The following is a 13180-nucleotide window of genomic DNA, read 5'->3' on the forward strand; positions in this document are numbered from 1 at the left end:
TTCATTAGGTAGCACTAGATAGGCAGTTGTCTTTCTTTATGCAGAGAGCTAATTCACATTCCTTGGTCAGTCAGCACAGATTTTGTCTTTCTGCTCCCATGATAGAACAGGAAAAGGATAAGTCTAATAGTAACGTGAATAGAGCTTAAGATATGGGCATTCTCTGAGAATGGCCAAACGAAGGCATGCAGTCACTGGCGGAAGTATAGGGGATGCGGTTGCACGCAGGCCCAGGAGCCTTAGGGGGCCCATAAGGCCTCTCTTCTCCATATAGGGAGCCCAGTATTATGACTAAAGCATTATAGTTGGGGGCCCTGATACAGGTTTTGCATTGAGGCCCAGGAACTTCAAGTTACGCCTCTGCTTAAGGGATTAAGAGAGGTTGGGGAGCCCAAAGATAAACTTTTGCACCCAGGCCAGTCGCCTAGCTACGCCCTTGCACGGAGTCTAACGCTGTAGGATTACTCCTGTCCAACCAGCAGTTCTTTCTGATTGCCCAGGAACCGCTCAGTATATATAGTATGCAGCGCTGACTGTAGGCTAGATGGCACCTTGTGTTGATTTTTTTTTGACCCCCCTACCATCATTAGAAAATAACAACATATACTTCACAAATAACCAGTCTGCCTGTATTCTGCTTGTGCAGAAGGCAGCATATCCACACCAGAGCAGATCAATGGATAAATGCTGTATCAAAACCAAGCTCATAACATAAATACAGCACCAGAACCAAAATCATTACATAAATACAACATTAGAAGTAAGCTCATAACATACATATGGTACCAGAACTCAGCTCATAACATAAATACAGCACCGGAACCAAGCTAAAAAATACAGTGCAAGTACTACGCTTATAACATAAATGCAGTACTAGAACCAAACGTATAGCATAAATACAACACCAGAATCAATCTCATAATATACAGTACCAGAACCAAGCTCATAACTTAAATACAGCACCAGAAGCAAGCTCAGTACATAGATTAAATACCAGAATCAAGTACTGTACATAAATGGAACGCAAGAATCAATCTTCTAACATAAGTGCAGCACCAGAACCAAGCTAATAACATAAATACAGTAGCAGAACTAAGCGATTGCTTTGGAGGGCACCAATGGGGCATCAGAACATTAGAGGAGAGAAAAAACACGCTGCCGCACAGAGCAAGGTCTGGCTGGGTAGATCTAAGATGGGAGATCACCTCCTTTCTACATCTGCCTGGGGCCCCACCATGAACTGGTGACCATCATCCAGTGCGACTGCACAGGTTACTCATTGGCCATTGTGCTCCAAGAGGACAAGGTATGTAGAGTAAAGAAGACTAGAAGAAGCTCCACAGGAGACTTTGCCATTTACTTTGATAGGGAATCTGGCAGTGTACATGCGGGTAATGTAATTCACCAACATTTCCCATTAACATTTATATAAGTGTTTTCCTATCTCTTCTAGTATCAAAACTATGTAAAATAGTGAATTAAGTCAAGCATTTGTTCCAGTCAAATATTTATATATATACTTTCCAATCTGTCCTGTCTGTCCCGAGGCACAACAGAAGCCAGCCTGGAAATCCCTAGCCCTGATATGTTAAATCACCAATTCTTGCTGATAGCTTCCCACAGTATGTTGTGCCTGTTTACCCTGTAGGACATAACGAGAAAATAGGGACAAACACAAGAACAAATATTAATTGGTGGAACTGTTCTATTCCTCGAGATGAATTAACCATTTTTGGATTTTTCTCTTTGCTCGAGATGCTTATCGTATAAAATCCGCATATTGGAATCCTTAGGAGCCAAACGATTATTTTCTATACTATGAATTTTCAATCAGTGCCTGACGACGGTCCGTCTGAAATGCCTCGGTTGGCAAATGATACACTTTCAGAATGCTAATGTCTCTTGATGATAGATAGCTGAAGGTATAATATTTAGATGTGCTCCTCACTTAAGGTGAAAAATACTAGAAGATGTCTAAAAGCTGCATATAACTGGCCCAGCAGATGACTGGAGGATGGGGGGCAGCTACTATGGAGCCCATGGTGTAGGGGGGCTCGGGGACGGACAGCTCATCTTGTCATAGTCAGTGGGTCCCGCTTCACGAACTCTATCCGGCTGTACAAGGATCTGCTCAGGACTGCCTGTAGGTTCACATTCTGTGCTACTCCCCTCCTACCCTGTCCCCGGAACCTACTGTACTATAAGTGCATCCCATAAAGAAAGTCACTACAAGCAGCACTCACTTGTTCCCAATAGGGCTGGATCTGTTAGAGCAAAGCCAACGGTAAAAGCAACCCAAACCTTAGTTCCATAGGAAACACGTAGAGGAATGAAGAGTCCACAGCAGCACAGTGATGCAAAAAAAGTATAAAAACTAGAGATGAGCGAGCACCAAAATGCTCGGGTGCTCGTTACTCGGGACGAAATTATCGCGATGCTCGAGGGTTCGTTTCGAGTAACGAACCCCATTGAAGTCAATGGGCGACCCGAGCATTTTTGTATATCGCCGATGCTCGCTAAGGTTTTCATTTGTGAAAATCTGGGCAATTCAAGAAAGTGATGGGAACGACACAGCAACGGATAGGGCAGGAGAGAGGCTACATGTTGGGCTGCATCTCAAGTTCCCAGGTCCCACTATTAAGCCACAATAGCGGCAAGAGTGCCCCCCCCCCCCAACAATTTTTACTTCTGAAAAACCCTCATTAGCAATGCATACCTTAGCTAAGCACCACACTACCTCCAACAAAGCACAATCACTGCCTGCATGACACTCCGCTGCCACTTCTCCTGGGTTACATGCTTATAGCCGGTTCCACTGAAAGCAATGGGCTGCCGGCGTGCGCGGGATGAATTGTCGGGAAGGGCTTAAATATAGAAGCCCTTCCCTGCAATTCATCCAGAAATGTGTAAAAATAAAAAAATATATATATACTTACCTTGTCCCGGCAGACGGAGTTCAGCGCAGCCTACAGTGGGTGTGAAGGGGGTGTGAGTCAGACCTGCCCCCTGATTGGCTCAACCTTACAACTTTTTATGATTTGTAGACTGGTCATCATGCTGGTAGCTCTTCTCTGAACTTGCTCCAGTTTGTCTATCTCTTTTTTTAAATTGGGGTGCCCAGAACTGGACACAGTATTCCAGATGAGGTCTGACTAAGGAAGGGTAGAGGGGGATAATTACTGCACGTAATCTAGACTCTATGCTTCTCTTAATACATCCCAGAAATGTCATTGCCTTTTTGGCTGCTGCATCACACTGTTGACTCATATTCAGTCTATGATCTATTAGTATACCCAACTCTTTTTCACTTGTGCTGCTGCTTAGCCCGATTCCTCACATTCTGTACGTGCTTTTTTTTTTTTCATTTTTCTTGCCCAGATGTAGGACTTTGCATTTCTCCTTGTTAAATACCATTCTGTTAGTCTCCGCCAAACTATTCAAGCGAATGAGGGCGAATGAGGCTGCTGTCAAAGTGGCAGAGCCTCTATCATAAGTAAGAGTTGAGCAGGGAATTAGCTATCTTCGCCATCTGAAAACAGTGCCCAGAACTGGCGGAACAGAGAGACCACTTAGCAAATCATCTACAGGTAATATGCCCCCTCCAACCTCCGTTCCCAGACAAAATTTTGTCCTGCAATTGGAAGGCAACTTTAAAGCATTCTTTATATGTAATTTATATTAATTTATACACTATAAACTCCGGCACGTAGTGTGTTCAGTACTCTCTACATAGAACTAAGTCACACAGCCGCCTTCGGTGCTCGCGTGCCGCTGTGTGTAATGTGCAGATTTGCATGTCAAAAATGTATTTCCAGCAAAATGCTGACCTCTAACCGTTCAATCCAAATATCCAGCAGGGAGGAATCGGCAGCGTCGCCGGGCCTTCAATAACAGTGTAACCATTTCATAACATTTCTGTTCTGAGACAGATGATGGAAACAGATTACATCTCTCCTCGCTGGCAGGACTCACACATTTCACGCAATGTCACTGGGACGCTTTGTACGACAAAGTAAAATACTTCAGTATCAACAGATTTGGATAAAGAACCATTTAAACCTTTGGAGGACAATTCTGCCAAGAAGAACGTCGTCTTCAGTGCTTCACATGATGGGAAAGGCCACCTGCATCCAGTAAAACGTATCCGAATATATAAGGAAACCATGTGCGGCAAGAATACGACGGAAATACCAGCAGGGGAGCAGATACTGGCATCTGTAGGACCCTCAACACCATTGGATTTACAAACGGGCCAATGCCAAGGAAAACTAGGGATTGTAAAAGCTGCACAACAGAGCAGAACTTTAGGTAAACTTTGTCTTATGTCACTCAGGGGCCCATCATCTTTGTCTCAGGCTTCTGGGGGGCCGCTGTGCTTACTGGTATTTTATTTTCTTCACCTGGTCATGTTTACTCACACATAGGGGTACAATTATCTAACTTTTAGATGCTGGTCGCAATAAAGCGCTGCTGGTGTAAGATGCACCAAATGTATTTAGAGCCTCTTAAAGGGGCTGTCCGACTCATAGAAAAAAAAAACTGCCTATGCAATAAAATAAGAAAAGAAGTCATACTCGACTTTCTCCTTCCCCTTGGAAAAGCTGCAGTGGGTCCTGCAAAGATCCTGATCTGTACTGAAAGCAAAAGTCAGGTGATCAATCAGAGGCTGCAGGGTCACCACTTCTGGCATCAGCACTCACATCTTGGGCGTTGTGATGGCAGAAGTTCAAAACAATGATAATGGGGCCTTTGATGGGGCGCAGCGGTCACTTGACTTCCGCTCTCATTAGAGGCGTTGCAGGACCTGCTGCACCGTTTCCTCGGGAGAGAAGAGAAGTTAGTATGGCTTCTCTTCTTATTTCATTGCATTAGCAGCAGTTTATTTATTTAAAGGGGTTGTCCCGCGCCGAAACGGTTTTTTTTTTTTTTTAACCCCCCCCCCCCCCCGTTCGGCGCGAGACAACCCCGATGCAGGGGTTAAAAAAACAACCCGCACAGCGCTTACCTGAATCCCGGCGGTCCGGCGTCTTCATACTTACCTGCTGAAGATGGCCGCCGGGATCCTCTGTCTCCGTGGACCGCAGGGCTTCTGTGCGGTCCATTGCCGATTCCAGCCTCCTGATTGGCTGGAATTGGCACGTGACGGGGCGGAGCTACACGGAGCCGGCATTCTACACGAGCGGCCCCATAGAAGACTGCAGAAGACCCGGACTGCGCAAGCGCGGCTAATTTGGCCATCGGAGGGCGAAAATTAGTCGGCTCCATGGGAACGAGGACGCCAGCAACGGAGCAGGTAAGTATAAAACTTTTTATAACTTCTGTATGGCTCATAATTAATGCACAATGTACATTACAAAGTGCATTATTATGGCCATACAGAAGTGTATAGACCCACTTGCTGCCGCGGGACAACCCCTTTAATTAAGGGCTCCTACCCACGTGCGTTTTTTTTAACGAGACTGTCAATTGGACTTTCTAATGTTAAAAACGCATCACACAAAAATCACAAAGCACCAACTTGCAATGCGTTTTTAACATTAGAAAGTCCCATTGACATTCGCGTTAAAAAAACACAAGTGGGTAGGAGCCCTAAGTTGGACCTCCCCTTTAATATATGCATTTCACCTTGGTCCCACTCCTCTTTCTAAGCTCTGACCACTTCCTTACAGAAGTATGTGGTGAGGGTGGCAGAAAATGCAGAAAAGCTGCAGATGTTTCAGTAAGTAGAACTTGTACAAAAGTTTGCAACGTTGTCATGCCAGAATCTCCCTGCAGTCTTTTTTCTAGTGTTTTTTGGCGCACTAAATAAAAAAAAACACAAGAAATATCACGGGCATTTTGTTGATGATCTCGCCTGATGTTTTTATTGTTGCTTTTTTTTGGTATTGTTGCTTTTTTCTGATGTTGTATTTTTCTTCCTACAGTGAAGCCTATGGTTAAATACTATTAAACGCATGAGACCCAGAGCATGGAAGAAACGCCTTGGAACTCCCCCTTCCACCAAAAAACCTGGAATAGTGGACAAAGAAATAACAACCCCCAACGCTCCAGTGGTCTGGATACAAAAAGGAAATAACTTACTTTGTAGGGGTGCCTGGTCTGCGGCACCCCTCAATCCCAGGAGGCTTCAAAAGTAGATATGGAGATAGGAGTATGTTCAAAGTCTCCAAGAATAGACGTTTATTCGGATAAGTGCAACGCGTTTCGGCTTTAGACAAGCCTTTTTCAAGCATTTCATTGCTTGTTGGTCAGTAGACGCCTCTACGATTCAGAGAAGAGATTTTACCCTGTTACCAGAGCCTGAAAGGGGCATAATATTGGGATGTGAGAAGCTGGATGGTCGTATCCATGAATTGTCTCCCACCGGCTGTTCTGACCAGACTGTTGGGGGTGTTGGGACCAGAGGATGTGTGAGGGCACACAGGCGTTTTGTCGCACAAATTGTTGTGGACATAACTGATGCGTTAAAAAAATCGTGTGACCGAAGCGGGCGTCACGGCGAAATATCCGCACATAGCAGCGTTTATCCGCACCAGTAAAACGCCCGTCTGATCTGAGAATATTCGCTGTGTGCATCAAAATGCACATGAATCTTTGAGTGGTCGGAACGTGCTCCATGATGGGAGTACAGTGCGGAGTGGTCATAAAGTAAAAATTGCAGGCATTTTCAAATCATGCGTTTTCTGCGCAACCTTGAACCACAGAAAGCAGATATCCGCGTTCTGCAAATCATTATGCCCGATAATTTTCGCCGCATGCATTTGAGCGCATGTAAAATTCACATGTGTGACCGCTGTCATTGAAAAGCATTGGTTCTATATAGATGTGAAGCGCAAACGCAACTGACAGATGCACTTACAAACGCCCATGTGACTGAGCCCTTATGGGATGTTGGCTCAGGATGCCTCCCGACAGACCACCAGTAGAGAGGAGCATCTAACCAGACTGTTAGGGGGTGTTAGGACCAGTGGATGTGTGAGGTATACAAGGTAACTGGGCTCAAGACGCCCTACAGACCACCAGTAGAGAAGAGCGTCTGACCAGACTGTTAGGAGGTGTTGGGATCAAAGGATGGAGGTACACAAGACGACCGGGCTCAGGAAGCCCTAGACAGACCACCAGTAGAGAGGAGCGTCTGATCATCTGATAAGCATGAGCAGCTCCAACTGTTTTGTTGTCCGCCATTCAGAGACAGGTGGCACCATCATTACACCCCTGTGTCTGCCTGAACCATTTCCACCCATCTCATGTATTGCCTTTGATACCCACCGTCTCCTCCGTTTACAGTAGTGTCATGAAGGACGAAACTTGATGCTATGGAGTCGAACTGGGTTGTCTTCAGCAAGGAATCCTGTTTAGTTTGGGCACTGATGACAGTCGTATTTGTGTCTGGAGACCTCGGGGCAAGCGCCTCAATCCTACCTTTGCTGTGGAGCGGCACAATACCTTATGCTAGTGTGAAGGTCTGGAGGGCCATCGCATACAATGGTCTGTCCCCCCTAGTAGTGGTACGAGGGACAATGACAGCTTAGCAATATGTTCAGGACATCCTGCAGCCACATGTGTTACTTTCACAACATTACCACACTTCCAAGCTTTGCCTGATTGCCAGATTTATCTAAATAGAACATGTATGGGACCATCTTAGATGTCAACTTTGACATCTCATGAGTTTGCATGAACTAGAGGCTCAGTTACAGCAAATGTGGAGTGATATGCTACAGGATACCATATGGAACCCATATGCCTCCATGCCTGGCCGTATCACATCTTGTTTCCAAGCTAGAGGTCGTCTAACAGGTTACCAAAGTTTCCATTCCCACCTGTATCACATCTTACATACAAGCCAGAGGCAGCCCAACAGGGTACTAGAGCCTCCCTACGAGGGGTCGGTTCTCCGCAGTAAATGGTGCTTTTGCTCTGATATTGTAATCAGTTACTTATATCAGCGTTACAATCACACAGAGATTCAATTCTTTTCAATGGGCAAATCCACTTGTGGAATTTCCAATGCGGAAACAACATGGAGTCCGCATCATGAAGCGACATGTCACTTTTTTTTCTGTATATAGATTTGAAATCTGCATGCAGAAACAATTAGCGCTGTATAGACTACGGCATGAGTTTACATTAAAAGTAACGAGATGCTAATTTAGGGGACACAGTGTTTGCTCAGTGCTTTTCTGCACTGCAACACTCCTAGGTATTGGCAACACAGGTCCCACCACACCCCTCATTCTGCAGATCAGCAGGGGCCCCAGGGGACGGACCTCACCAATCAGGATATTGCAGTATATTCCAGTGATTTGCCAGAACATTCTGTGATGGAATGACCCTTTAATATAGAGAACTTTAATAAGTAAATGCAAAGCCCAGTCTATCTAGAGTTGCCAGATGCAGCGGGGACATATGGAACTGAGCCAGAGGGGCAGACAACTTCCGTAACTCTCTGAGAGAAACCATAGAGATTCAGATGGTGGAAAGCAAAAGGGGACAACAGCGAGCAGTCTGTTCAGCAAGACAGAAAAATAAAAGTCACATCATCTCCCGACACAAAGAGAGAATGAGAAATGACTGGACACGTTGCCTGGGTGACAATGTCTCGGGAGCGTTGCCGATGCCTTGCGACGTTTTGGTGTCTGCTGTGATGTCTGAATTTCATTGTCAACACACATTTCCTGAAGGCTGAGAGTCAGCGGCCAATTCACTTATTTATAATTATATTTGATGATTTTAGTAGCCAAATGTGGTGAAATTATCAGATGGTTTCAGATCTTAACCATTTCATGAAAGACATGCATATTTACACTGACTAGCCCATTTACTAGAGGCTTCTCACAATTGGAGCTTGCCTGTAAATAATACACTGCAGTACTTTTGTATTCAGTCTATTATTATCTCTATCTATCCCATTATGTATTGGCAGCAACCCCTACACTGTGATTCAGGCCCAGCCAACTCAAATCAAATGCTGTATATCGGTACCGTATCCATTGTTGGAATCGTAATACATTCATTGGGATATACGACTGTTAAGATTTCTTTTCATTCAAATCTCTATAAATCATAGACTGCCATAAATTAAGAGATGCGGCTACCGGTAATCCATTTGTGCTCAGTAAGGAACATAAATGGTTTTACCTATGTGAATAAAGAGACTGAACCTTCACAGCCCTCCTCGGAGCTTGTGGGATATTGATTGGACTAATAGAGTAGAGGAGATCCAATATCTTTACTTCCAGCAGGGACTCGGTGACTCTTCATCCCGTTCTCACAATACTCACTCCCACCATCTGGGGCGCTTCTATTGATTGGGTAATGATTTGTTGTGTGAGGTTGAAGCAAACACAATTTATCCAATTAAAAAAAGTGTTACTATACTACATCATAAATGTAAGCAGAAATATGATAGATGAACCTGGATAACATGAAGGGTCCTGATGCCCCCACCAACTTTGTTTGCATTGCTACAGCTGTGATGTGCTCGTATACCTACGTGATGACTGCAGCCAATCACTGGCCTGCGCAAGACAATTGAGGTAACTGATTGGCTGCAGCCGTCACATGGATACATGTAAGTACCTTCATTTTAAGGGCTTGTTCACATCGGTGCTATTTTCTTCGCTTGTTTGACTCCATCCTTGTTTGACTACATCAGCAAAAACAAAAACAGAACTGCCGGTTCTTGCATATGCCGGATCTGAACGTCGCTGGGTGATCTATTGACTATAATGAGGTTTGTCCAACTTCTGTCCAGTCCTCCGACATGTTTCCCACATGAAGTAGTGCAGAATGCTGGCCTATTTTGTCATGGAGCCTATGGCAGATCTGCACTGAAGGCCGGAAACGGAATCTCTAGAGTAGATGTGTACGAACCCCAAGGCTCTGATGCTCTGCTTTCAAGTTTTTGATTTGGCAACAGTCCCATAGATGGATTCAAAAACAGATGGCAAAAAGTATTTATGGCTCAGTTAGATGTCCAAAACCGGACACCAGCCTCCTTTTGTATCAGTTCAACATATATTTGAATGTATTTTAATGAAGCAAATGGATTCATTAAACAGAACAAATAGATACAAATAGAAGGCTTTCCATTGACAAGAATGTAAAAAAAAAATGGATGGCGACTTACTGTCAGGTTTCCGCTGTTGTTTCTGTGAAAAAGAAAATACAGAAACCTAACAGAATGAACATGGACTGCAACAATGTGAGAGCCATAAAACCATTGAAGTCAAAGAGAAACTGAACTGAAACATTTGTTGCCTTTTTCTGTTTCTAAGAAAGAACATGTATTAAAAATGCCAACCATGTTTACTGAAGGCCGCTTATATCAACCTTGGTGTTTGCAACATATGGATAAATATTTTAACAAGTTGTATGTAACTGAGAATAAATGTTTAAACAAAACGCAAGTAAAGTGGAGCAAAGCGGAAAATTACAAGATGCAGAGCCTGAAAAAGATATCAGAACCCAAAACGGAAACCAGAGAAAAAGTCTGATACGAGAAAACCCTTAGGCCACATTGTGATGGGTGATGAGGTGCTTTAAAAAGCATGAAAACACAGTAAGATAGAGCAGACAGCTCTCAAAAATCGCAGCGTTGGAAAACGCTGCATTCGAGCGCATCTCTGTTAGGCCCCGTTGAAAACAATGGGAGCATTTTACAGTCATTACCACAGCATTCAAGATGCCACAGTAAATAGCGCCTGTGTGAGAGTGGCCTTATTCTGCTTTCACACGAGCGTATATTAGATCCATATTTGGTCCATATTTTGCAGAACGCAAAACAGAGCTGAATAAATCTTATGCAAACTGCATCGACAAAAGTATTGGCCCCCCACCAATCCAGTGCTGTCAGATGATGTGTGAGCATTAGGTATAGAGGAAAGGATCACACAGGAGATCCCAGTACAGAAACCATCAGATGCCACCTGGTGTATAGCTGACAACCGGGTCTGGTGGTGGGATGTCACCAGGTGAAGAGCTGACAACCGGGTCTGGTGGTGGGATGTCACCAGGTGTAGAGGTGACAACGGGGTCTGATGGGGGGATGTCACCAGGTGTAGAGCTGACAGCGGGGTCCGCTGGTGGGATGTCACCAGGTGTAGAGCCAACAACAGTGTCTGGTGGGGGATGTCACCAGGTGTAGAGCTGACAATGGGGTCTGCTGGAAGAATGTCTCCAGGTGTAGACCGGACAATGGGTTCTGGTGGGGGAATATCACCAGGTGTAGAGCTGAAAATGGGGTATGGTGGGGGAATATCACCAGGTGTAGAGCTGACAATGGGATCTGGTGGTGGAATCTCACCTGGTATGAGCCGACAATGGGGTCTGGTGGGGGATGTTACCAGGTGTAGAGCTGACAATGGGGGTCTCGTGGGGGTATGTCACCAGGTGTAGAGCTGACAACAGGGTCTGGTGATGGGATGTCACCAGATGTAGAGCTGACAACAGGTTCTGGTGGAGGGGATGTCACCAGGTGTAGACCTGACAATGGTATCTGGTGGTGGGGATGTCATCTTGTGTAGAGCTGACAACAGGGTATGGTGGAGGAATGTCACCAGGTGTAGAGCTGACAATGGGGTCTGGTGGTGGGATGTTGACAGGTGTAGAGCTCACAATGGGTCTGGTGGTGGGTTGTCCGCAACCAATCAGTATGGACATCATAGCTTCTGGACCTTTCAGAGTCCACTGTTGGCCATGTTATTTGGAGATGGAATCCATCCGGTGTGTGCGGTGCTGCCACGTTCAGGGCGACCTCGTAAACTGATAAAACATGGACAACAAAGCCTTGTACCAGCTGTGAAGGCATCACACACATCGCCTGCCCTCACTCAGGAGGTCTCATAGGCCATTGGCATCACCTACCCTGTGGCAATACTTTGGTACAGCTCTGTATCTCAACCAACATGACCGAGCACAGTGTCATATGGCACGCAGGGTTCAGGATTGGTTTGAGGAGCATCTGCAAACTTCATTAGCCAGCCCAAAGTCTGGATCTCAATCCCATTGAGTGGGGTGAACTAGAATGCTGTATCCGTGCACAGTCAACACTCCCATCACTCCCCCGCATCACTATCTGAAGCTCTTCTGGAGTAATGGAGGCAAATCCCTCCACACATCTATGGGAATTTGGTGGAAACCATGCCTAAGAGGGTTACTGCAGTCATTGAGGCCAAAGGCGACCAATACCCTATTGAAAAATGTGAAGAAAAATGCAGTTCATCATCTTCTGGGCTTAGTCACACAGGCGCCAATGCACCAGTGTGACTGAGCCCTTACTGCAGGAAGAAGACAGCCGTACTTCAGGACAGACGACTCCCTGCAGCACCGATGAAAGAACACATGACCGGCAATTAAGCCAGTCACATTGTTACGTGTGCTGCTGGGATCTGTACTTCTAAGCTTCCAGCAGCACAGCACTCACAGGGTTAATTGATTGAGCTGGCTGGGTGTGGTATTTTCTGCTAGCCAATGTTCTGGGTCTGTGCTCACATATAAACCCATTCTCCTTTCCCTTGGCAGATGCAGCCTCCAAACGTGTGTGTGTGTGTGTGTGTGTGTGTTGGTGATGCCGGCCACAATTTTCCTTATAGGCCAGATAGGTGTTCTGGCGGTCCTTCCCCTTTTACGGTGGGTGTGGTGGCTCCATACAGCTTTGGTGGCATGCATGTTGTGTCAGAGTTATATATATATATAATCTTTATTTGTATAGCGCCAACTTATTCCGCAGCGCTTTCAGGCATGGATAAATGCAAAACAATACAACAATTGCAACAATTACAATGTGAGATACATTGGGTTAGACACAAATGGGTTGAGGGTGGTACAGGAGGTGCAGAGCTTGGGGAACAAAGGTAATAGGGAATTTCATGTGCAGATCAATTATTAGTAGGCAAACGGGGTGGGGCACCACAGGGAGGGGTGAGGGACTAGGTCAGGAGATTTGGTATGCTTCCCTGAAGAGGTGCGTTTTTAAGGCACGTCTGAAATTTCGTGCATCGGGAATTGTCCGGATGCCTTGGGGTAGAGCATTCCAGAGGATGGGTGCTGCTCTAGTGAAGTCCTGTAGGCGAGCATGAGAGGTTCGTATTACAGGGATGTTTAGTCTGAGGGTGTTATCTGATCGGAGTGAGCGCGCTGGGTGGTATACTGACAGTAGGGAGGCGATGTATGGTGG

Source organism: Eleutherodactylus coqui, chromosome 10 (genome assembly GCF_035609145.1).
Source record: "Eleutherodactylus coqui strain aEleCoq1 chromosome 10, aEleCoq1.hap1, whole genome shotgun sequence".
In the NCBI taxonomy this organism is placed as follows: domain Eukaryota; kingdom Metazoa; phylum Chordata; class Amphibia; order Anura; family Eleutherodactylidae; genus Eleutherodactylus; species Eleutherodactylus coqui.